Consider the following 24948-nt stretch of genomic DNA (forward strand, 5'->3'; position numbering starts at 1 on the left):
TTTTTTTTTTTTTTTTTAAATCAACTGGTGCCAGAAAGTTAAACAGATTTGTAAATTACTTCTATTAAAAAATCTTAATCCTTCCTGTACTTATTAGCTGCTGAATAATACAGTGGAAATTATTTTCCGTTTGAAACACAGAGCTCTCTGCTGACATCATGAGCACAGTGCTCTCTGCTGTCCATTTTAGGAACTGTCCAGAGTAAAAGGAAATCCCCATAGCAAACATATGCTGCTTTGGACAGTTCCTAAAATGGACAGAGATGTCAGCAGAGAGCTCTGTGTTTCAAAAAGAAAAGAATTTCCTCTGTAGTATTCAGCAGCTAATAAGTACTGAAAGGATTAAGATTTTTTTATAGAAGTAATTTACAAATCTGTTTAACTTTCTGGCACCAGTTGATTTAAAAAAAAAAAAAAAAAGTTTTTCACCGGAGTACCCCTTAACGACGCAGGACGTATATTTAAGTCCTGCGCCGGCTCCCGCGATATGAAGCGGGGTCGCGCTGCATCACATCGCGTCGGTCCCGGCGCTCATCAATGGCCAGGACCCGCGGCTAATGCCGATCGCGGCAATGTGTGGTATTAACCCTTTAGAAGCGGCGGTCAAAGATGACCGCCGCTTCTAAAGCGAAAGTGAAAGTATCCCGGCTAGTCAGTCGGGCTGTTCGGGACCGCCGCGGCGTCCCGAACAGCTTACAGGACACCGGGAGGGCCCTTACCTGCCTCCTCAGTGTCCGATCGGCGGATGACTGCTCCGTGCCTGAGATCCAGGCAGGAGCAGTCAAGCGCCGATAACACTGATCACAGGCGTGTTAATATCCGCCAGTGATCAGCATAGGAGATCAGTGTGTGCAGTGTTATAGGTCCCTATGGGATAATAATGATCAGTAAAAGAGATCAGTGTGTGCAGTGTTATAGGTCCCTATGGGATAACAATGATCAGTATAAGAGATCAGTGTGTGCAGTGTTATAGGTCCCTATGGGATAACAATGATCAGTATAAGAGATCAGTGTGTGCAGTGTTATAGGTCCCTATGGGATAACAATGATCAGTATAAGAGATCAGTGTGTGCAGTGTTATAGGTCCCTATGGGATAACAATGATCAGTGTGTGCAGTGTTATAGGTCCCTATGGGATAATAATGATCAGTATAAGAGATCAGTGTGTGCAGTGTTATAGGTCCCTATGGGATAACAATGATCAGTATAAGAGATCAGAGTGTGCAGTGTTATAGGTCCCTATGGGATAATAATGATCAGTATAAGAGATCAGTGTGTGCAGTGTTATAGGTCCCTATGGGATAATAATGATCAGTAAAAGAGATCAGTGTGTGCAGTGTTATAGGTCCCTATGGGATAACAATGATCAGTATAAGAGATCAGTGTGTGCAGTGTTATAGGTCCCTATGGGATAACAATGATCAGTATAAGAGATCAGTGTGTGCAGTGTTATAGGTCCCTATGGGATAACAATGATCAGTATAAGAGATCAGTGTGTGCAGTGTTATAGGTCCCTATGGGATAACAATGATCAGTGTGTGCAGTGTTATAGGTCCCTATGGGATAATAATGATCAGTATAAGAGATCAGTGTGTGCAGTGTTATAGGTCCCTATGGGATAATAATGATCAGTATAAGAGATCAGTGTGTGCAGTGTTATAGGTCCCTATGGGATAACAATGATCAGTATAAGAGATCAGAGTGTGCAGTGTTATAGGTCCCTATGGGATAATAATGATCAGTATAAGAGATCAGTGTGTGCAGTGTTATAGGTCCCTATGGGATAATAATGATCAGTAAAAGAGATCAGTGTGTGCAGTGTTATAGGTCCCTATGGGATAACAATGATCAGTATAAGAGATCAGTGTGTGCAGTGTTATAGGTCCCTATGGGATAACAATGATCAGTATAAGAGATCAGTGTGTGCAGTGTTATAGGTCCCTATGGGATAACAATGATCAGTATAAGAGATCAGTGTGTGCAGTGTTATAGGTCCCTATGGGATAATAATGATCAGTATAAGAGATCAGTGTGTGCAGTGTTATAGGTCCCTATGGGATAATAATGATCAGTAAAAGAGATCAGTGTGTGCAGTGTTATAGGTCCCTATGGGATAATAATGATCAGTAAAAGAGATCAGTGTGTGCAGTGTTATAGGTCCCTATGGGATAACAATGATCAGTATAAGAGATCAGAGTGTGCAGTGTTATAGGTCCCTATGGGATAATAATGATCAGTATAAGAGATCAGTGTGTGCAGTGTTATAGGTCCCTATGGGATAATAATGATCAGTAAAAGAGATCAGTGTGTGCAGTGTTATAGGTCCCTATGGGATAACAATGATCAGTATAAGAGATCAGTGTGTGCAGTGTTATAGGTCCCTATGGGATAACAATGATCAGTATAAGAGATCAGTGTGTGCAGTGTTATAGGTCCCTATGGGATAACAATGATCAGTATAAGAGATCAGTGTGTGCAGTGTTATAGGTCCCTATGGGATAACAATGATCAGTGTGTGCAGTGTTATAGGTCCCTATGGGATAATAATGATCAGTATAAGAGATCAGTGTGTGCAGTGTTATAGGTCCCTATGGGATAACAATGATCAGTATAAGAGATCAGAGTGTGCAGTGTTATAGGTCCCTATGGGATAATAATGATCAGTATAAGAGATCAGTGTGTGCAGTGTTATAGGTCCCTATGGGATAATAATGATCAGTAAAAGAGATCAGTGTGTGCAGTGTTATAGGTCCCTATGGGATAACAATGATCAGTATAAGAGATCAGTTTGTGCAGTGTTATAGGTCCCTATGGGATAACAATGATCAGTATAAGAGATCAGTGTGTGCAGTGTTATAGGTCCCTATGGGATAACAATGATCAGTATAAGAGATCAGTGTGTGCAGTGTTATAGGTCCCTATGGGATAACAATGATCAGTGTGTGCAGTGTTATAGGTCCCTGTGGGATAATAATGATCAGTATAAGAGATCAGTGTGTGCAGTGTTATAGGTCCCTATGGGATAATAATGATCAGTATAAGAGATCAGTGTGTGCAGTGTTATAGGTCCCTATGGGATAACAATGATCAGTATAAGAGATCAGAGTGTGCAGTGTTATAGGTCCCTATGGGATAATAATGATCAGTATAAGAGATCAGTGTGTGCAGTGTTATAGGTCCCTATGGGATAATAATGATCAGTAAAAGAGATCAGTGTGTGCAGTGTTATAGGTCCCTATGGGATAACAATGATCAGTATAAGAGATCAGTGTGTGCAGTGTTATAGGTCCCTATGGGATAACAATGATCAGTATAAGAGATCAGTGTGTGCAGTGTTATAAGTCCCTATGAGATAACAATGATCAGTATAAGAGATCAGTGTGTGCAGTGTTATAGGTCCCTATGGGATAACAATGATCAGTGTGTGCAGTGTTATAGGTCCCTATGGGATAATAATAATCAGTATAAGAGATCAGTGTGTGCAGTGTTATAGGTCCCTATGGGATAATAATGATCAGTATAAGAGATCAGTGTGTGCGGTGTTATAGGTCCCTATGGGATAACAATGATCAGTGTGTGCAGTGTTATAGGTCCCTATGGGATAATAATGATCAGTATAAGAGATCAGTGTGTGCAGTGTTATAGGTCCCTATGGGATAACAATGATCAGTAAAAGAGATCAGTGTATGTAATGTTATAGGTCCCTATGGGATAATAATGATCAGTATAAGAGATCAGTGTGTGCGGTGTTATAGGTCCCTATGGGATAACAATGATCAGTATAAGAGATCAGTGTGTGCAGTGTTATAGGTCCCTATGGGATAACAGTGATCAGTATAAAAGATCAGTGTGTGCAGTGTTATAGGTCCCTATGGGATAACAATGATCAGTATAAGAGATCAGTGTGTGCAGTGTTATAGTCTCCTATGGGATAACAATGATCAGTATAAGAGATCAGTGTGTGCAGTGTTATAGGTCCCTATGGGATAACAGTGATCAGTATAAAAGATCAGTGTGTGCAGTGTTATAGGTCCCTATGGGATAACAATGATCAGTAAAAGAGATCAGTGTATGTAATGTTATAGGTCCCTATGGTATAATAATGATCAGTATAAGAGATCAGTGTGTGCGGTGTTATAGGTCCCTATGGGATAACAATGATCAGTGTGTGCAGTGTTATAGGTCCCTATGGGATAATAATGATCAGTATAAGAGATCAGTGTGTGCAGTGTTATAGGTCCCTATGGGATAACAATGATCAGTATAAAAGATCAGTGTGTGCAGTGTTATAGGTCCCTATGGGATAACAATGATCAGTATAAGAGATCAGTGTGTGCAGTGTTATAGGTCCCTATGGGATAACAATGATCAGTATAAGAGATCAGTGTGTGCAGTGTTATACTGATCATTATTATCCCATAGGAGACTATAAGAGATCAGTGTGTGCAGTGTTATAGGTCCCTATGGGATAACAATGATCAGTATAAGAGATCAGTGTATGTAATGTTATAGGTCCCTATGGGATAATAATGATCAGTATAAGAGATCAGTGTGTGCAGTGTTATAGGTCCCTATGGGATAACAATGATCAGTAAAAGAGATCAGTGTATGTAATGTTATAGGTCCCTATGGGATAATAATGATCAGTATAAGAGATCAGTGTGTGCGGTGTTATAGGTCCCTATGGGATAACAATGATCAGTGTGTGCAGTGTTATAGGTCCCTATGGGATAATAATGATCAGTATAAGAGATCAGTGTGTGCAGTGTTATAGGTCCCTATGGGATAACAATGATCAGTATAAAAGATCAGTGTGTGCAGTGTTATAGGTCCCTATGGGATAACAATGATCAGTATAAGAGATCAGTGTGTGCAGTGTTATAGTCTCCTATGGGATAACAATGATCAGTGTAAGAGATCAGTGTGTGCAGTGTTATAGTCTCCTATGGGATAACAATGATCAGTATAAGAGATCAGTGTGTGCAGTGTTATAGGACCCTATGGGATAACAATGATCAGTATAAGAGATCAGTGTGTGCAGTGTTATAGGTCCCTATGGGATAACAATAATCAGTATAAGAGATCAGTGTATGTAATGTTATAGGTCCCTATGGGATAATAATGATCAGTATAAGAGATCAGTGTATGTAATGTTATAGGTCCCTATGGGATAATAATGATCAGTATAAGAGATCAGTGTGTGTAATGTTATAGGTCCCTATGGGATAATAATGATCAGTATAAGAGATCAGTGTGTGCAGTGTTATAGTCTCCTATGGGATAACAATGATCAGTATAAGAGATCAGTGTGTGCAGTGTTATAGTCTCCTATGGGATAATAATGATCAGTATAAGAGATCAGTGTGTGCAGTGATAACATTGCAAAAAAAAAAAAGTAAAAAAAAGTGTTAATAAAGATCATTTAACCCCTTCCCTAATAAAAGTTTCCCATAAAAAAAAAAAAAAACAGTGTAATTAAAAAAAAAATAAACATATGTGGTATCGCCGCGTGCGTAAATGTCCGAACTATAAAAATATATCATTAATTAAACCTCACGGTCAATGGCGTACGCGCAAAAAATTCCAAAGTCCAAAAAAGCGTATTTTGGTCACTTTTTATACCATTAAAAAATGAATAAAAAGTGATCAAAAAGTCCGATCAAAACGAAAATCATAAAAACTTCAGATCACGGCGCAAAAAATGAGTCCTCATACCGCCCTGTACGTGGAAAAATAAAAAAGTTATAGGGGTCAGAAGATGACATTTTCAAACATATAAATTTTCCTGCATGTAGTTATGATTTTTTCCAGAAGTCCGACAAAATCACCTATATAAGTAGGGGATCATTTTAACCGTATGGACCTACAGAATAAAGATAAGGTGTCATTTTTACCGAAATATGCACTGCATAGAAACGGAAGCCCCCAAAAGTTACAAAATAGCGTTTTTTCTTCGATTTTGTCGCACAATTATATTTTTTTCCGTTTCGCTGTGAATTTTTGGGTAAAATGACTAATGTCACTGCAAAGTAGAATTGGTGGCGCAAAAAAGAAGCCATAATATGGATTTTTAGGTGGAAAATTGAAAGGGTTATGATTTTTAAAAGGTAAGGAGGAAAAAAGCGCAAAAACGGAAAAACCCTGAGTCCTTAAGGGGTTGAGGACCCAGGACGTCCCCGTACGCCGGGCAGAGATCGGAATCGGATGCCTGCTGAAATCCTTCAGCAGGCATCAAGGGCAAACGCCGAGGGGGGCCATGTAGGCCCCCCATGTCGGCGATCGCCGCAATTCGCAAGGGAAATCGCCCTTGCGATCTGCGGCGATACCGGGCTGATCGGGTCTCTGGGACCCGACCGCCCGGTAATTTTGCACAATCCCGGCTGTCACAGACCATGTCCAGGACCATGCTGAAGTATCGGAGCGAGGTGGCAGGCCGGCCACCTCCTCCTATCCCCTGCGATTCTTCGGTTAGCTAACCGACCAATCGCAGGGGGGGGGGGGGGTCCGGCTGGGGCCTGGCACCGGTACTTACCTCGTCCCTGAAGACCCGGATCCCGGCGGCGGAGGTGGTGAAAGGTGAGTTGATCTTCGACGGTGTCGCGGGACCTTTGCAGCAGTCCAGACCGCCGTAAAGCGATCTGGACTGCTCCATCTGGTCCCCTTACACTACAACTCCCAGCATTCCCAGACAGCCCTTGGCGTCTGGGCATGCTGGGAGTTGCAGTTTTGCAACATCTGGAGGTCCACAGTTTGGAGACCACTGTGCCCTTCCAGATGTTGCAAAACTACACATCCTCAGCATGCCCTTACAATCCAGACATGCTGGGAGTTGTAGTTCTGTAACATCTGGCCCTTCAGATGTTGCAGAACTACAACTCCCAGCATGCCTGGACAGTTTTGGCATACTGGGAGTTGTAGTTGTGCAACATCAGGGAGGGCACAGATTGGGAACCACTGTATTAGTGGTCTGCAAACTGTAGTCCTCCAGATGTTGCAAAACTACAACTCCAAGCAAGCTGGGAGTTGTAGTTCGGCAACATCTGGCTCTAAAGATGTTGCGGAACTACTACTCCCAGCATGCCTGAGAATGCTGGGAGTTGTGGTTTTGCAACAACAGGAGGCACACTGGTTGGGAAACATTGTTTCCTAACTCAGTGTTTCCCAACCCGTGTGCCTCCAGCTGTTGCAAAACTATAACTACCAGCATGCACTGACAGACTGTGCATGCTGGGAGTTGTAGTTTTGCAACAGCTGGAGGTTCCCCTCCCCCCCCTGTAAATGTACAGGGTACATTCACATGGGCACGCGGCTTACAGTGAGTATCCGGCTGCAAGTTTGCGATGCAGCAAATTTTGCACGGCAGCTCAAACTCGCAGCGGGAAACTCGATGTAATCCCCCGCCCATGTGACTGTACCCTAAAAACATTACACTACACTACACTAACACAAAATAAAATAAAAAGTAAAAAACACTACATATACAGATACTACATGGAGGGGAGAGCATTGGTGAGTGCCGGCTGCTTATACCTCCTGACCTCACACTACATGGAGGGGGAGAGCATTGGTGAGTGCCGGCTGCTTATACTTCCTGACCTCACACTACATGGAGGGGAGAGCATTGGTGAGTGCCGGCTGCTTATACCTCCTGACCTCACACTACATGGAGGGGAGAGCATTGGTGAGTGCCGGCTGCTTATACCTCCTGACCTCACACTACATGGAGGGGAGAGCATTGGTGAGTGCCGGCTGCTTATACCTCCTGACCTCACACTACATGGAGGGGAGAGCATTGGTGAGTGCTGGCTGCTTATACCTCCTGACCTCACACTACATGGAGGGGAGAGCATTGTGAGTGCCGGCTGCTTATACCTCCTGACCTCACACTACATGGAGGGGAGAGCATTGGTGAGTGCCGGCTGCTTATACCTCCTGACCTCACACTACATGGAGGGGAGAGCATTGGTGAGTGCCGTCTGCTTATACCTCCTGACCTCACACTACATGGAGGGGAGAGCATTGGTGAGTGCCGGCTGCTTATACCTCCTGACCTCACACTACATGGAGGGGGAGAGCATTGGTGAGTGCCGGCTGCTTATACTTCCTGACCTCACACTACATGGAGGGGAGAGCATTGGTGAGTGCCGGCTGCTTATACCTCCTGACCTCACACTACATGGAGGGGAGAGCATTGGTGAGTGCCGGCTGCTTATACCTCCTGACCTCACACTACATGGAGGGGAGAGCATTGGTGAGTGCCGGCTGCTTATACCTCCTGACCTCACACTACATGGAGGGGAGAGCATTGGTGAGTGCTGGCTGCTTATACCTCCTGACCTCACACTACATGGAGGGGAGAGCATTGTGAGTGCCGGCTGCTTATACCTCCTGACCTCACACTACATGGAGGGGAGAGCATTGGTGAGTGCCGGCTGCTTATACCTCCTGACCTCACACTACATGGAGGGGAGAGCATTGGTGAGTGCCGTCTGCTTATACCTCCTGACCTCACACTACATGGAGGGGAGAGCATTGGTGAGTGCCGGCTGCTTATACCTCCTGACCTCACACTACATGGAGGGGAGAGCATTGGTGAGTGCCGGCTGCTTATACCTCCTGACCTCACACTACATGGAGGGGAGAGCATTGGTGAGTGCCGGCTGCTTATACCTCCTGACCTCACACTACATGGAGGGGAGAGCATTGGTGAGTGCCGTCTGCTTATACCTCCTGACCTCACACTACATGGAGGGGAGAGCATTGGTGAGTGCCGGCTGCTTATACCTCCTGACCTCACACTACATGGAGGGGAGAGCATTGGTGAGTGCCGGCTGCTTATACCTCCTGATCTCACACTACATGGAGGGGAGAGCATTGGTGAGTGCGGGCTGCTTATACCTCCTGACCTCACACTACATGGAGGGGAGAGCATTGGTGAGTGCCGGCTGCTTATACCTCCTGACCTCACACTACATGGAGGGGAGAGCATTGGTGAGTGCGGGCTGCTTATACCTCCTGACCTCACACTACATGGAGGGGAGAGCATTGGTGAGTGTCGGCTGCTTATACCTCCTGACCTCACACTACATGGAGGGGAGAGCATTGGTGAGTGCCGGCTGCTTATACCACCTGACCTCACACTACATGGAGGGGCGAGCATTGGTGAGTGCCGGCTGCTTATACCTCCTGACCTCACACTACATGGAGGGGAGAGCATTGGTGAGTGTCGGCTGCTTATATCTCCTCACACTACATGGAGGGTGCAGGGTGTAATATAATTATATCAATAATAAATATACACCGTGTCCTTAAGGGTTAATAATAAACACCCCCAATAATCCTGATCTGACACCAACCGCACACACCTACCTGTATCTGTAGAGGAGCCGTGTACAGGACCTGCGATGATGTCACCGTCATGTGATCAGTCACATGGAGGAGGAGGAGTCACATGATCAGGGGCTGCTGCTCTAGGCTCATCTGCTCAGTGTATGCAGGACTCTGCTGTGCTGGTTGTGATCGCTGCTGGATGAGCTGAAGTTATGTGTATGCAGCAGAGCTGTGTGTGTGTGATGTGCGTGGTGCAGAGCTGTGTATGTGTGTGTTATATATGTCTGCAGCAGAGCTGTGTGTAATGTGCATGTAGCTGAGCTGTATGTGTACACAGTAGAGCTGTATATGTGTAATGTACATGTAGCTGAGCTGTATGTGTACACAGTAGTGCTGTATATGTGTAATGTGCATGTAGCTGAGCTGTATGTGTACACAGTAGAGCTGTATATGTGTAATGTGCATGTAGCTGAGCTGTATGTGTACACAGTAGAGCTGTATATGTGTAATGTACATGTAGCTGAGCTGTATGTGTACACAGTAGAGCTGTATATGTGTAATGTGCATGTAGCTGAGCTGTATGTGTACACAGCAGAGCTGTGTGTAATGTGCATGTAGCTGAGCTATATGTGTACACAGTAGAGCTGTATATGTGTAATGTGCATGTAGCTGAGCTGTATGTGTACACAGTAGAGCTGTATATGTGTAATGTACATGTAGCTGAGCTGTATGTGTACACAGTAGAGCTGTATATGTGTAATGTACATGTAGCTGAGCTGTATGTGTACACAGTAGAGCTGTATATGTGTAATGTGCATGTAGCTGAGCTGTATATGTGTAATGTGCATGTAGCTGAGCTGTATGTGTACACAGTAGAGCTGTATATGTGTAATGTACATGTAGCTGAGCTGTATGTGTACACAGTAGAGCTGTATGTGTGTAATGTACATGTAGCTGAGCTGTATGTGTACACAGTAGAGCTGTGTGTAATGTGCATGTAGCTGAGCTGTATGTGTACACAGTAGAGCTGTGTGTAATGTGCATGTAGCTGAGCTGTATGTGTACACAGTAGAGCTGTATATGTGTAATGTACATGTAGCTGAGCTGTATGTGTACACAGTAGAGCTGTATATGTGTAATGTACATGTAGCTGAGCTGTATGTGTACACAGTAGTGCTGTATATGTGTAATGTACATGTAGCTGAGCTGTATGTGTACACAGTAGAGCTGTGTGTAATGTGCATGTAGCTGAGCTGTATGTGTACACAGTAGAGCTGTATATGTGTAATGTACATGTAGCTGAGCTGTATGTGTACACAGTAGAGCTGTGTGTAATGTGCATGTAGCTGAGCTGTATGTGTACACAGTAGAGCTGTATATGTGTAATGTGCATGTAGCTGAGCTGTATGTGTACACAGTAGTGCTGTATATGTGTAATGTACATGTAGCTGAGCTGTATGTGTACACAGTAGAGCTGTGTGTTATGTACATGTAGCTGAGCTGTATGTGTACACAGTAGAGCTGTATATGTGTAATGTACATGTAGCTGAGCTGTATGTGTACACAGTAGAGCTGTATATGTGTAATGTGCATGTAGCTGAGCTGTATGTGTACACAGTAGAGCTGTATATGTGTAATGTACATGTAGCTGAGCTGTATGTGTACACAGTAGAGCTGTATATGTGTAATGTACATGTAGCTGAGCTGTATGTGTACACAGTAGAGCTGTATATGTGTAATGTACATGTAGCTGAGCTGTATGTGTACACATTAGAGCTGTATATGTGTAATGTACATGTAGCTGAGCTGTATGTGTACACAGTAGAGCTGTATATGTGTAATGTGCATGTAGCTGAGCTGTATGTGTACACAGTAGTGCTGTATATGTGTAATGTACATGTAGCTGAGCTGTATGTGTACACAGTAGAGCTGTATATGTGTAATGTGCATGTAGCTGAGCTGTATGTGTACACAGTAGAGCTGTGTGTTTTGTGCATGTAGCTGAGCTGTATGTGTACACAGTAGTGCTGTATATGTGTAATGTGCATGTAGCTGAGCTGTATGTGTACACAGTAGTGCTGTATATGTGTAATGTGCATGTAGCTGAGCTGTATGTGTACACAGTAGAGCTGTATATGTGTAATGTACATGTAGCTGAGCTGTATGTGTACACAGTAGAGCTGTATATGTGTAATGTGCATGTAGCTGAGCTGTATGTGTACACAGTAGTGCTGTATATGTGTAATGTACATGTAGCTGAGCTGTATGTGTACACAGTAGAGCTGTATATGTGTAATGTGCATGTAGCTGAGCTGTATGTGTACACAGTAGAGCTGTGTGTTTTGTGCATGTAGCTGAGCTGTATGTGTACACAGTAGTGCTGTATATGTGTAATGTGCATGTAGCTGAGCTGTATGTGTACACAGTAGAGCTGTATATGTGTAATGTACATGTAGCTGAGCTGTATGTGTACACAGTAGAGCTGTATATGTGTAATGTACATGTAGCTGAGCTGTATGTGTACACAGTAGTGCTGTATATGTGTAATGTGCATGTAGCTGAGCTGTATGTGTACACAGTAGAGCTGTATATGTGTAATGTACATGTAGCTGAGCTGTATGTGTACACAGTAGAGCTGTATATGTGTAATGTACATGTAGCTGAGCTGTATGTGTACACAGTAGTGCTGTATATGTGTAATGTGCATGTAGCTGAGCTGTATGTGTACACAGTAGTGCTGTATATGTGTAATGTACATGTAGCTGAGCTGTATGTGTACACAGTAGAGCTGTGTGTTATGTGCATGTAGCTGAGCTGTATGTGTACACAGTAGTGCTGTATATGTGTAATGTGCATGTAGCTGAGCTGTATGTGTACACAGTAGAGCTGTATATGTGTAATGTACATGTAGCTGAGCTGTATGTGTACACAGTAGAGCTGTATATGTGTAATGTACATGTAGCTGAGCTGTATGTGTACACAGTAGAGCTGTATATGTGTAATGTACATGTAGCTGAGCTGTATGTGTACACAGTAGAGCTGTACATGTGTAATGTACATGTAGCTGAGCTGTATGTGTACACAGTAGAGCTGTATATGTGTAATGTACATGAAGGCGAGCTGTATGTGTACACAGTAGAGCTGTATATGTGTAATGTACATGTAGCTGAGCTGTATGTGTACACAGTAGAGCTGTATATGTGTAATGTGCATGTAGCTGAGCTGTATGTGTACACAGTAGAGCTGTATATGTGTAATGTACATGTAGCTGAGCTGTATGTGTACACAGTAGAGCTGTATATGTGTAATGTACATGTAGCTGAGCTGTATGTGTACACAGTAGAGCTGTATATGTATAATGTACATGTAGCTGAGCTGTATGTGTACACAGTAGAGCTGTATATGTGTAATGTACATGTAGCTGGGCTGTATGTGTACACAGTAGAGCTGTATATGTGTAATGTGCATGTAGCTGAGCTGTATGTGTGTAATGTACATGTAGCTCCGACACGGAGAGAAGTTAGCTCCATGCACTGGATGTCTGGGGTGCTGCAGACAAGATCGCGGGGGTCCCCAGCAGCGGGACCCCCACGATCAGACATCTTATCCCCTTTGGATAGGGGTAAGATGTCTAGGGGCAGAGTACCTCTTTAAGCACCTTCTGGCACTAGCTTAGTCAGCGTGTTATTTGGCCCAAAAGGAGCGTTCAAAAGAAAATCAAACTGGCGCCCGATAAGGACTGGGCTACTTATGTCATTTCACACCAGATCAAAAAATTTTAAAAAAGAAGCCTGCCTGTGAGTGGTCGCACCAGGAGCTTGAAAGACAGAACTACAGGGTGGGCCATTTCTATGGAGACACCTTAATAAAATGGGAATGGTTGGTGATAATAACTTCCTGTTTGTGGCACATTAGTATATGTGAGGGGGGAAACTTTTCAAGATGGGTGGTGACTAGAGATGAGCAAATTTACAGTAAATTCGATTCGTCACGAACTTCTCGGCTCGGGAGTTGGTGCCTTTTCCTGCATAAATTAGTTCAGCTTTCCGGTGCTCCAGTGGGCTGGAAAAGGTGGATACAGTCCTAGGAAAGAGTCTCCTAGGACTGTATCCACCTTTTCCAGCCCACCGGGGCACCTGAAGGCTGAACTAATTTATGCAGGAAAAGGCACCAACTCCCGAGCCGAGAAGTTCGTGACGAATCGAATTTACTGTAAATCTCTAGTGGTGACCATTTTGAAGTCGGCCATTTTGAATCCAACTTTTGTTTTTTCAATAGGAAGAGGGTCATGTGACACATCAAACTTATTGGGAATTTCACAAGAAAAACAATGATGTGCTTGGTTTTAATGTAACTTTAATCTTTCATGAGTTATTTACAAGTTTCTGACCACTTATAAAATGTGTTCAATGTTCTGCACATTGGGTTGGATTGTCAGATCGGGAGACCTTGGGGGCCATTCTTCATCAATGGAAACCTCAAGGCCACTGGATATGTGAAATTGCTCCATGATGATGATGTATTTCCCTCTTTATGCACTGAAGCTGGAACGTTCCCTGAGTTTTTCCAGGAAGATGGTGACCACCACATTATGGGTGTCAGGTCCGAGCATTCCTAGATAAACAGTTTCCTGGAAAGTGGATTGGTCGTCGTGGGCCAGTTGAATGGCCCCCAAGGTCTCCCGATCTGACCACCTTAGACTTTTATCTTTGGGGTCATCTGAGGGCAATTGTCTATGCTGTGAAGATGCGAGATGTGCAGCACCTGAAACTACGGATACTGGAAGCCTGTGCTAGCAATTCTCCTGCGGTGTATATAGTAGTATATAGCAGTGTATACGGATACTGGAAGCCTGTGCTAGCATTTCTCCTGCAGTGTATATAGTAGTATATAGCAGTGTATAAGGATACTGGAAGCCTGTGCTAGCATTTCTCCTGCGGTGTATATAGTAGTATATAGCAGTGTATACGGATACTGGAAGCCTGTGCTAGCATTTCTCCTGCGGTGTATATAGTAGTATATAGCAGTGTATACGCATACTGGAAGCCTGTGCTAGCATTTCTCCTGCGGTGTATATAGTAGTATATAGCAGTGTATACGGATACTGGAAGCCTGTGCTAGCATTTCTCCGGCGATGTATATAGTAGTATATAGCAGTGTATACGGATACTGGAAGCCTGTGCTAGCATTTCTCCGGCAGTGTATATAGCAGTATATACGGATAGTGGAAGCCTGTGCTAGCATTTCTCCTGCGGTGTATATAGTAGTATATAGCAGTGTATACGGATACTGGAAGCCTGTGCTAGCATTTCTCCTGCGGTGTATATAGTAGTATATAGCAGTGTATACTTATACTGGAAGCCTGTGCTAGCATTTCTCCTGTGGTGTATATAGTAGTATATAGCAGTGTATACGGATACTGGAAGCCTGTGCTAGCATTTCTCCTGCGGTGTATATAGTAGTATATAGCAGTGTATACGGATACTGAAGCCTGTTCTAGCATTTCTCCTGCGGTGTATATAGTAGTATATAGCAGTGTATACGGATACTGGAAGCCTGTGCTAGTATTTCTCCCGCGGTGTATATAGTAGTATATAGCAGTGTATACAGATACTGGAAGCCTGTGCTAGCATTTCTCCTGCGGTGTATATAGTAGTATATAGCAGTGTATGCGGATACTGGAAGCCTGTGCTAGCATTTCTCCTGCGGTGTATATAGTAGTATATAGCAGTGTATACGGATCCTGGAAGCCTGTGCTAGCATTTCACCTGCGGTGTATATAGTAGTATATAGCAGTGTATACGGATACTGGAAGCCTGTGCTAGCATTTCTCCTGCGGTGTATATAGTAGTATATAGCAGTGTATACGGATACTGGAAGCCTGTGCTAGCATTTCTCCGGCGGTGTTTATAGTAGTATATAGCAGTGTATACGGATACTGGAAGCCTGTGCTAGCATTTCTCCGGCAGTGTATATAGCAGTATATACGGATAGTGGAAGCCTGTGCTAGCATTTCTCCTGCGGTGTATATAGTAGTATATAGCAGTGTATACGGATACTGGAAGCCTGTGCTAGCATTTCTCCTGCGGTGTATATAGTAGTATATAGCAGTGTATACTTATACTGGAAGCCTGTGCTAGCATTTCTCCTGTGGTGTATATAGTAGTATATAGCAGTGTATACGGATACTGGAAGCCTGTGCTAGCATTTCTCCTGCGGTGTATATAGTAGTATATAGCAGTGTATACGGATACTGAAGCCTGTTCTAGCATTTCTCCTGCGGTGTATATAGTAGTATATAGCAGTGTATACGGATACTGGAAGCCTGTGCTAGTATTTCTCCCGCGGTGTATATAGTAGTATATAGCAGTGTATACAGATACTGGAAGCCTGTGCTAGCATTTCTCCTGCGGTGTATATAGTAGTATATAGCAGTGTATGCGGATACTGGAAGCCTGTGCTAGCATTTCTCCTGCGGTGTATATAGTAGTATATAGCAGTGTATACGGATCCTGGAAGCCTGTGCTAGCATTTCACCTGCGGTGTATATAGTAGTATATAGCAGTGTATACGGATACTGGAAGCCTGTGCTAGCATTTCTCCTGCGGTGTATATAGTAGTATATAGCAGTGTATACGGATACTGGAAGCCTGTGCTAGCATTTCTCCTGCAGTGTATATAGTAGTATATAGCAGTGTATAAGGATACTGGAAGCCTGTGCTAGCATTTCTCCTGCGGTGTATATAGTAGTATATAGCAGTGTATACGGATACTGGAAGCCTGTGCTAGCATTTCTCCTGCGGTGTATATAGTAGTATATAGCAGTGTATACGCATACTGGAAGCCTGTGCTAGCATTTCTCCTGCGGTGTATATAGTAGTATATAGCAGTGTATACGGATACTGGAAGCCTGTGCTAGCATTTCTCCGGCGATGTATATAGTAGTATATAGCAGTGTATACGGATACTGGAAGCCTGTGCTAGCATTTCTCCGGCAGTGTATATAGCAGTATATACGGATAGTGGAAGCCTGTGCTAGCATTTCTCCTGCGGTGTATATAGTAGTATATAGCAGTGTATACGGATACTGGAAGCCTGTGCTAGCATTTCTCCTGCGGTGTATATAGTAGTATATAGCAGTGTATACTTATACTGGAAGCCTGTGCTAGCATTTCTCCTGTGGTGTATATAGCAGTGTATACGGATACTGGAAGCCTGTGCTAGCATTTCTCCTGCGGTGTATATAGTAGTATATAGCAGTGTATACGGATACTGAAGCCTGTTCTAGCATTTCTCCTGCGGTGTATATAGTAGTATATAGCAGTGTATACGGATACTGGAAGCCTGTGCTAGTATTTCTCCCGCGGTGTATATAGTAGTATATAGCAGTGTATACAGATACTGGAAGCCTGTGCTAGCATTTCTCCTGCGGTGTATATAGTAGTATATAGCAGTGTATGCGGATACTGGAAGCCTGTGCTAGCATTTCTCCTGCGGTGTATATAGTAGTATATAGCAGTGTATACGGATCCTGGAAGCCTGTGCTAGCATTTCACCTGCGGTGTATATAGTAGTATATAGCAGTGTATACGGATACTGGAAGCCTGTGCTAGCATTTCTCCTGCGGTGTATATAGTAGTATATAGCAGTGTATACGGATACTGGAAGCCTGTGCTAGCATTTCTCCGGCGGTGTTTATAGTAGTATATAGCAGTGTATACGGATACTGGAAGCCTGTGCTAGCATTTCTCCGGCGGTGTATATAGTAGTATATAGCAGTGTATACGGATACTGGAAGCCTGTGCTAGCATTTCTCCGGCAGTGTATATAGTAGTATATAGCAGTGTATACTTATACTGGAAGCCTGTGCTAGCATTTCTCCGGCGATGTATATAGTAGTATATAGCAGTATATACGGATACTGGAAGCCTGTGCTAGCATTTCTCCTGCGGTGTATATAGTAGTATATAGCAGTGTATACTTATACTGGAAGCCTGTGCTAGCATTTCTCCTGCGGTGTATATAGTAGTATATAGCAGTGTATACGGATACTGGAAGCCTGTGCTAGCATTTCTCCTGCGGTGTATATAGTAGTATATACGGATACTGGAAGCCTGTGCTAGCATTTCTCCTGCGATGTATATAGTAGTATATAGCAGTGTATACGGATACTGGAAGCCTGTGCTAGCATTTCTCCTGCGGTGTATATAGTAGTATATAGCAGTGTATACGGATACTGGAAGCCTGTGCTAGCATTTCTCCTGTGGTGTATATAGTAGTATATACGGATACTGGAAGCCTGTGCTAGCATTTCTCCTGCGGTGTATATAGTAGTATATAGCAGTGTATACGGATACTGGAAGCCTGTGCTAGCATTTCTCCTGTGGTGTATATAGTAGTATATAGCAGTGTATACGGATACTGGATGCCTGTGCTAGCATTTCTCCTGCGGTGTATATAGTAGTATATAGCAGTGTATACGGATACTGGAAGCCTGTGCTAGCATTTCTCCGGCGATGTATATAGTAGTATATAGCAGTGTATACGGATACTGGAAGCCTGTGCTAGCATTTCTCCGGCAGTGTATATAATAGTATATAGCAGTATATACTTATAGTGGAAGCCTATGCTAGCATTTCTCCTGCGGTGTATATAGTAGTATATAGCAGTGTATACTTATACTGGAGGCCTGTGCTAGCATTTCTCCTGCGGTGTATATAGTAGTATATAGCAGTGTATACGGATACTGGAAGCCTGTGCTAGCATTTCTCCTGCGGTGTATATAGTAGTATATACGGATACTGGAAGCCTGTGCTAGCATTTCTCCTGCGGTGTATATAGTAGTATATAGCAGTGTATACGGATACTGGAAGCCTGTGCTAGCATTTCTCCTGCGGTGTATATAGTAGTATATAGCAGTGTATACAGATACTGGAAGCCTGTGCTAGCATTTCTCCTGCGGTGTATATAGTAGTATATAGCAGTGTATACGGATACTGGAAGCCTGTGCTAGCATTTCTCCCGCGGTGTATATAGTAGTATATAGCAGTGTATACGGATACTGGAAGCCTGTGCTACCATTTCTCCTGCGGTGTATATAGTAGTATATAGCAGTGTATATGGATACTGGAAGCCTGTGCTAGCATTTCTCCTGCGGTGTATATAGTAGTATATAGCAGTGTATACGGATACTGGAAGCCTGTGCTAGCATTTCTCCTGCGGTGTATATAGTAGTATATAGCAGTGTGTACGGATACTGGAATCCTGTGCTAGCATTTCTCCTGCGATGTATATAGTAGTATATAGCAGTGTGTACGGATACTGGAAGCCTGTGCTAGCATTTCTCCTGCGGTGTATATAGTAGTATATTGCAGTGTATACGGATACTGGAAGCCTGTGCTAGCATTTCTCCTGCGGTGTATATAGTAGTATATAGCAGTGTATACGGATACTGGAGGCCTGTGCTAGCATTTCTCCTGCAGTGTATATAGTAGTATATAGCAGTGTATACGGATACTGGAAGCCTGTGCTAGCATTTCTCCTGCGGTGTATATAGTAGTATATAGCAGTGTATACGGATACTGGAAGCCTGTGCTAGCATTTCTCCTGCGGTGTATATAGTAGTATATAGCAGTGTATATGGATACTGGAAGCCTGTGCTAGCATTTCTCCTGTGGTGTATATAGTAGTATATAGCAGTGTATACGGATACTGGAAGGATGTGCCAGCATTTCTCCTGCAGTGTATATAGTAGTATATAGCAGTGTATACGGATACTGGAAGCCTGTGCTAGCATTTCTCCTGCGGTGTATATAGTAGTGTATACGGGTACTGGAAGCCTGTGCTAGCATTTCTCCTGCGGTGTATATAGTAGTATATAGCAGTGTATACGGATACTTGAAGCCTGTGCTAGCATTTCTCCTGCGGTGTATATAGTAGTATATAGCAGTGTATACGGATACTGGAAGCCTGTGCTAGCATTTCTCCTGCGGTGTATATAGTAGTATATAGCAGTGTATACGGATACTGGAAGCCTGTGCTAGCATTTCTCCTGCAGTGTATATAGTAGTATATAGCAGTGTATACGGATACTGGAAGCCTGTGCTAGCATTTCTCCTGCGGTGTATATAGTAGTGTATACGGGTACTGGAAGCCTGTGCTAGCATTTCTCCTGCGGTGTATATAGTAGTATATAGCAGTGTATACGGATACTTGAAGCCTGTGCTAGCATTTCTCCTGCGGTGTATATAGTAGTATATAGCAGTGTATACGGATACTGGAAGCCTGTGCTAGCATTTCTCCTGCGGTGTATATAGTAGTATATAGCAGTGTATACGGATACTGGAAGCCTGTGCTAGCATTTCTCCTGCAGTGTATATAGTAGTATATAGCAGTGTATACGGATACTGGAAGCCTGTGCTAGCATTTCTCCTGCGGTGTATATAGTAGTATATAGCAGTGTATACAGATACTGGAAGCCTGTGCTAGCATTTCTCCTGCGGTGTATATAGTAGTATATAGCAGTGTATACGGATACTGGAAGCCTGTGCTAGCATTTCTCCCGCGGTGTATATAGTAGTATATAGCAGTGTATACGGATACTGGAAGCCTGTGCTACCATTTCTCCTGCGGTGTATATAGTAGTATATAGCAGTGTATATGGATACTGGAAGCCTGTGCTAGCATTTCTCCTGCGGTGTATATAGTAGTATATAGCAGTGTATACGGATACTGGAAGCCTGTGCTAGCATTTCTCCTGCGGTGTATATAGTAGTATATAGCAGTGTATATGGATACTGGAAGCCTGTGCTAGCATTTCTCCTGCGGTGTATATAGTAGTATATAGCAGTGTATACGGATACTGGAAGGATGTGCCAGCATTTCTCCTGCAGTGTATATAGTAGTATATAGCAGTGTATACGGATACTGGAAGCCTGTGCTAGCATTTCTCCTGCGGTGTATATAGTAGTGTATACGGGTACTGGAAGCCTGTGCTAGCATTTCTCCTGCGGTGTATATAGTAGTATATAGCAGTGTATACGGATACTTGAAGCCTGTGCTAGCATTTCTCCTGCGGTGTATATAGTAGTATATAGCAGTGTATACAGATACTGGAAGCCTGTGCTAGCATTTCTCCTGCGGTGTATATAGTAGTATATAGCAGTGTATACGGATACTGGAAGCCTGTGCTAGCATTTCTCCTGCAGTGTATATAGTAGTATATAGCAGTGTATACGGATACTGGAAGCCTGTGCTAGCATTTCTCCTGCGGTGTATATAGTAGTATATAGCGGTGTATACGGATACTGGAAGCCTGTGCTAGCATTTCTCCTGCGGTGTATATAGTAGTATATAGCAGTGTATACGGATACTGGAAGCCTGTGCTAGCATTTCTCCTGCGGTGTATATAGTAGTATATAGCAGTGTATACAGATACTGGAAGCCTGTGCTAGCATTTCTCCTGCGGTGTATATAGTAGTATATAGCAGTGTATACGGATACTGGAAGCCTGTGCTAGCATTTCTCCCGCGGTGTATATTGTAGTATATAGCAGTGTATACGGATACTGGAAGCCTGTGCTACCATTTCTCCTGCGGTGTATATAGTAGTATATAGCAGTGTATACGGATACTGGAAGCCTGTGCTAGCATTTCTCCTGCGGTGTATATAGTAGTATATAGCAGTGTGTACGGATACTGGAAGCCTGTGCTAGCATTTCTCCTGCGATGTATATAGTAGTATATAGCAGTGTGTACGGATACTGGAAGCCTGTGCTAGCATTTCTCCTGCGGTGTATATAGTAGTATATTGCAGTGTATACGGATACTGGAAGCCTGTGCTAGCATTTCTCCTGCGGTGTATATAGTAGTATATAGCAGTGTATACGGATACTGGAGGCCTGTGCTAGCATTTCTCCTGCAGTGTATATAGTAGTATATAGCAGTGTATACGGATACTGGAAGCCTGTGCTAGCATTTCTCCTGCGGTGTATATAGTAGTATATAGCAGTGTATACGGATACTGGAAGCCTGTGCTAGCATTTCTCCTGCGGTGTATATAGTAGTATATAGCAGTGTATATGGATACTGGAAGCCTGTGCTAGCATTTCTCCTGCGGTGTATATAGTAGTATATAGCAGTGTATACGGATACTGGAAGGATGTGCCAGCATTTCTCCTGCAGTGTATATAGTAGTATATAGCAGTGTATATGGATACTGGAAGCCTGTGCTAGCATTTCTCCTGCGGTGTATATAGTAGTATATAGCAGTGTGTACGGATACTGGAAGCCTGTGCTAGCATTTCTCCTGCGATGTATATAGTAGTATATAGCAGTGTGTACGGATACTGGAAGCCTGTGCTAGCATTTCTCCTGCGGTGTATATAGTAGTATATTGCAGTGTATACGGATACTGGAAGCCTGTGCTAGCATTTCTCCTGCGGTGTATATAGTAGTATATAGCAGTGTATACGGATACTGGAGGCCTGTGCTAGCATTTCTCCTGCAGTGTATATAGTAGTATATAGCAGTGTATACGGATACTGGAAGCCTGTGCTAGCATTTCTCCTGCGGTGTATATAGTAGTATATAGCAGTGTATACGGATACTGGAAGCCTGTGCTAGCATTTCTCCTGCGGTGTATATAGTAGTATATAGCAGTGTATATGGATACTGGAAGCCTGTGCTAGCATTTCTCCTGCGGTGTATATAGTAGTATATAGCAGTGTATACGGATACTGGAAGGATGTGCCAGCATTTCTCCTGCAGTGTATATAGTAGTATATAGCAGTGTATACGGATACTGGAAGCCTGTGCTAGCATTTCTCCTGCGGTGTATATAGTAGTGTATACGGGTACTGGAAGCCTGTGCTAGCATTTCTCCTGCGGTGTATATAGTAGTATATAGCAGTGTATACGGATACTTGAAGCCTGTGCTAGCATTTCTCCTGCGGTGTATATAGTAGTATATACGGATACTGGAAGCCTGTGCTAGCATTTCTCCTGCGGTGTATATAGTAGTATATAGCAGTGTATACGGATACTGGAAGCCTGTGCTAGCATTTCTCCTGCGGTGTATATAGTAGTATATAGCAGTGTATATGGATACTGGAAGCCTGTGCTAGCATTTCTCCTGCGGTGTATATAGTAGTATATAGCAGTGTATACGGATACTGGAAGGATGTGCCAGCATTTCTCCTGCAGTGTATATAGTAGTATATAGCAGTGTATATGGATACTGGAAGCCTGTGCTAGCATTTCTCCTGCGGTGTATATAGTAGTATATAGCAGTGTGTACGGATACTGGAAGCCTGTGCTAGCATTTCTCCTGCGATGTATATAGTAGTATATAGCAGTGTGTACGGATACTGGAAGCCTGTGCTAGCATTTCTCCTGCGGTGTATATAGTAGTATATTGCAGTGTATACGGATACTGGAAGCCTGTGCTAGCATTTCTCCTGCGGTGTATATAGTAGTATATAGCAGTGTATACGGATACTGGAGGCCTGTGCTAGCATTTCTCCTGCAGTGTATATAGTAGTATATAGCAGTGTATACGGATACTGGAAGCCTGTGCTAGCATTTCTCCTGCGGTGTATATAGTAGTATATAGCAGTGTATACGGATACTGGAAGCCTGTGCTAGCATTTCTCCTGCGGTGTATATAGTAGTATATAGCAGTGTATATGGATACTGGAAGCCTGTGCTAGCATTTCTCCTGCGGTGTATATAGTAGTATATAGCAGTGTATACGGATACTGGAAGGATGTGCCAGCATTTCTCCTGCAGTGTATATAGTAGTATATAGCAGTGTATACGGATACTGGAAGCCTGTGCTAGCATTTCTCCTGCGGTGTATATAGTAGTGTATACGGGTACTGGAAGCCTGTGCTAGCATTTCTCCTGCGGTGTATATAGTAGTATATAGCAGTGTATACGGATACTTGAAGCCTGTGCTAGCATTTCTCCTGCGGTGTATATAGTAGTATATACGGATACTGGAAGCCTGTGCTAGCATTTCTCCTGCGGTGTATATAGTAGTATATAGCAGTGTATACGGATACTGGAAGCCTGTGCTAGCATTTCTCCTGCAGTGTATATAGTAGTATATAGCAGTGTATACGGATACTGGAAGCCTGTGCTAGCATTTCTCCTGCGGTGTATATAGCAGTGTATACGGATACTGGAAGCCTGTGCTAGCATTTCTCCTGCGGTGTATATAGTAGCCACCTTCCTGCAAGAGCTCAAGCTCCGCCCCCGAGGAACTTCTCTCTGGGGTGTTTACAGGGCTGCCATCAGGAATTTTGGGGCCCCTTACACAGCTAAAGTCCTTCCCCCCCCCCACACAGTTGCCCACCCCAACTCTGCCCATAGGCCCCAAACTCTGCCCCTAGACCTACCCTATGACCCACCCCCAATTTTTTATTTATTTCTTTTTAGTACTACAAAGACAGTAAAAAGTGAGACAGACCCGCAAACTGCCGGGGCCCCTTGCAGGGGATCTCAGGGGGTCCCAGTGCTTGGACCCCCCTGCGATCAATAACTTTAATTCCCTATCCTTGGATAGGGGATAAGTTATTTTTCACCAGACTACTCCTTTAACAGCGGGTCCTACCCAAACTATATGGAAGCAACTATTAACAGAGGGGCCTACCCAAACTATATGGAAGCAACTATTAACAGAGGGGCCTACCATAACTATATGGAAGCAACTATTAACAGAGGGGCCTACCATAACTATATGGAAGCAACTATTAACAGAGGGGCCTACCATAACTATATGGAAGCAACTATTAACAGAGGGGCCTACCCAAACTATATGGAAGCAACTATTAACAGCGGGGCCTACCATAACTATATGGAAGCAACTATTAACAGAGGGGCCTACCCAAACTATATGGAAGCAACTATTAACAGAGGGGCCTACCATAACTATATGGAAGCAACTATTAACAGAGGGGCCTACCATAACTATATGGAAGCAACTATTAACAGAGGGGGCTACCCAAACTATATGGAAGCAACTATTAACAGAGGGGCCTACCCAAACTATATGGAGGCAACTATTAACAGAGGGGCCTACCATAACTATATGGAAGCAACTATTAACAGAGGGGCCTACCCAAACTAGATGGAAGCAACTATTAACAGCGGGGCCTACCCAAACTATATGGAAGCAACTATTAACAGCTGGGCCTACCCAAACTATATGGAAGCAACTATTAACAGAGGGGCCTACCCAAACTATATGGAAGCAACTATTAACAGAGGGGCCTACCCAAACTATATGGAAGCAACTATTAACAGAGGGGCCTACCATAACTATATGGAAGCAACTATTAACAGAGGGGCCTACCATAACTATATGGAAGCAACTATTAACAGAGGGTCCTACCCAAACTATATGGAAGCAACTATTAACAGAGGGGCCTACCATAACTATATGGAAGCAACTATTAACAGAGGGGCCTACCCAAACTATATGGAAGCAACTATTAACAGAGGGGCCTACCATAAATATATGGAAGCAACTATTAACAGAGGGGCCTACCATAACTATATGGAAGCAACTATTAACAGAGGGGCCTACCCAAACTATATGGAAGCAACTATTAACAGA

General features: G+C 43.5%; 1 protein-coding gene across 1 annotated transcript in view; it reads right to left on the reverse strand.

Moving 5' to 3' along the window:
- Positions 1–24948, reverse strand: part of LOC130307908 (oocyte zinc finger protein XlCOF7.1-like) — a 131473-nt gene that overhangs the window by 23238 nt on the left and 83287 nt on the right. The window lies entirely within an intron of this gene.

This window comes from Hyla sarda, chromosome 1 (assembly GCF_029499605.1).
Source record: "Hyla sarda isolate aHylSar1 chromosome 1, aHylSar1.hap1, whole genome shotgun sequence".
In the NCBI taxonomy this organism is placed as follows: Eukaryota; Metazoa; Chordata; class Amphibia; order Anura; family Hylidae; genus Hyla; species Hyla sarda.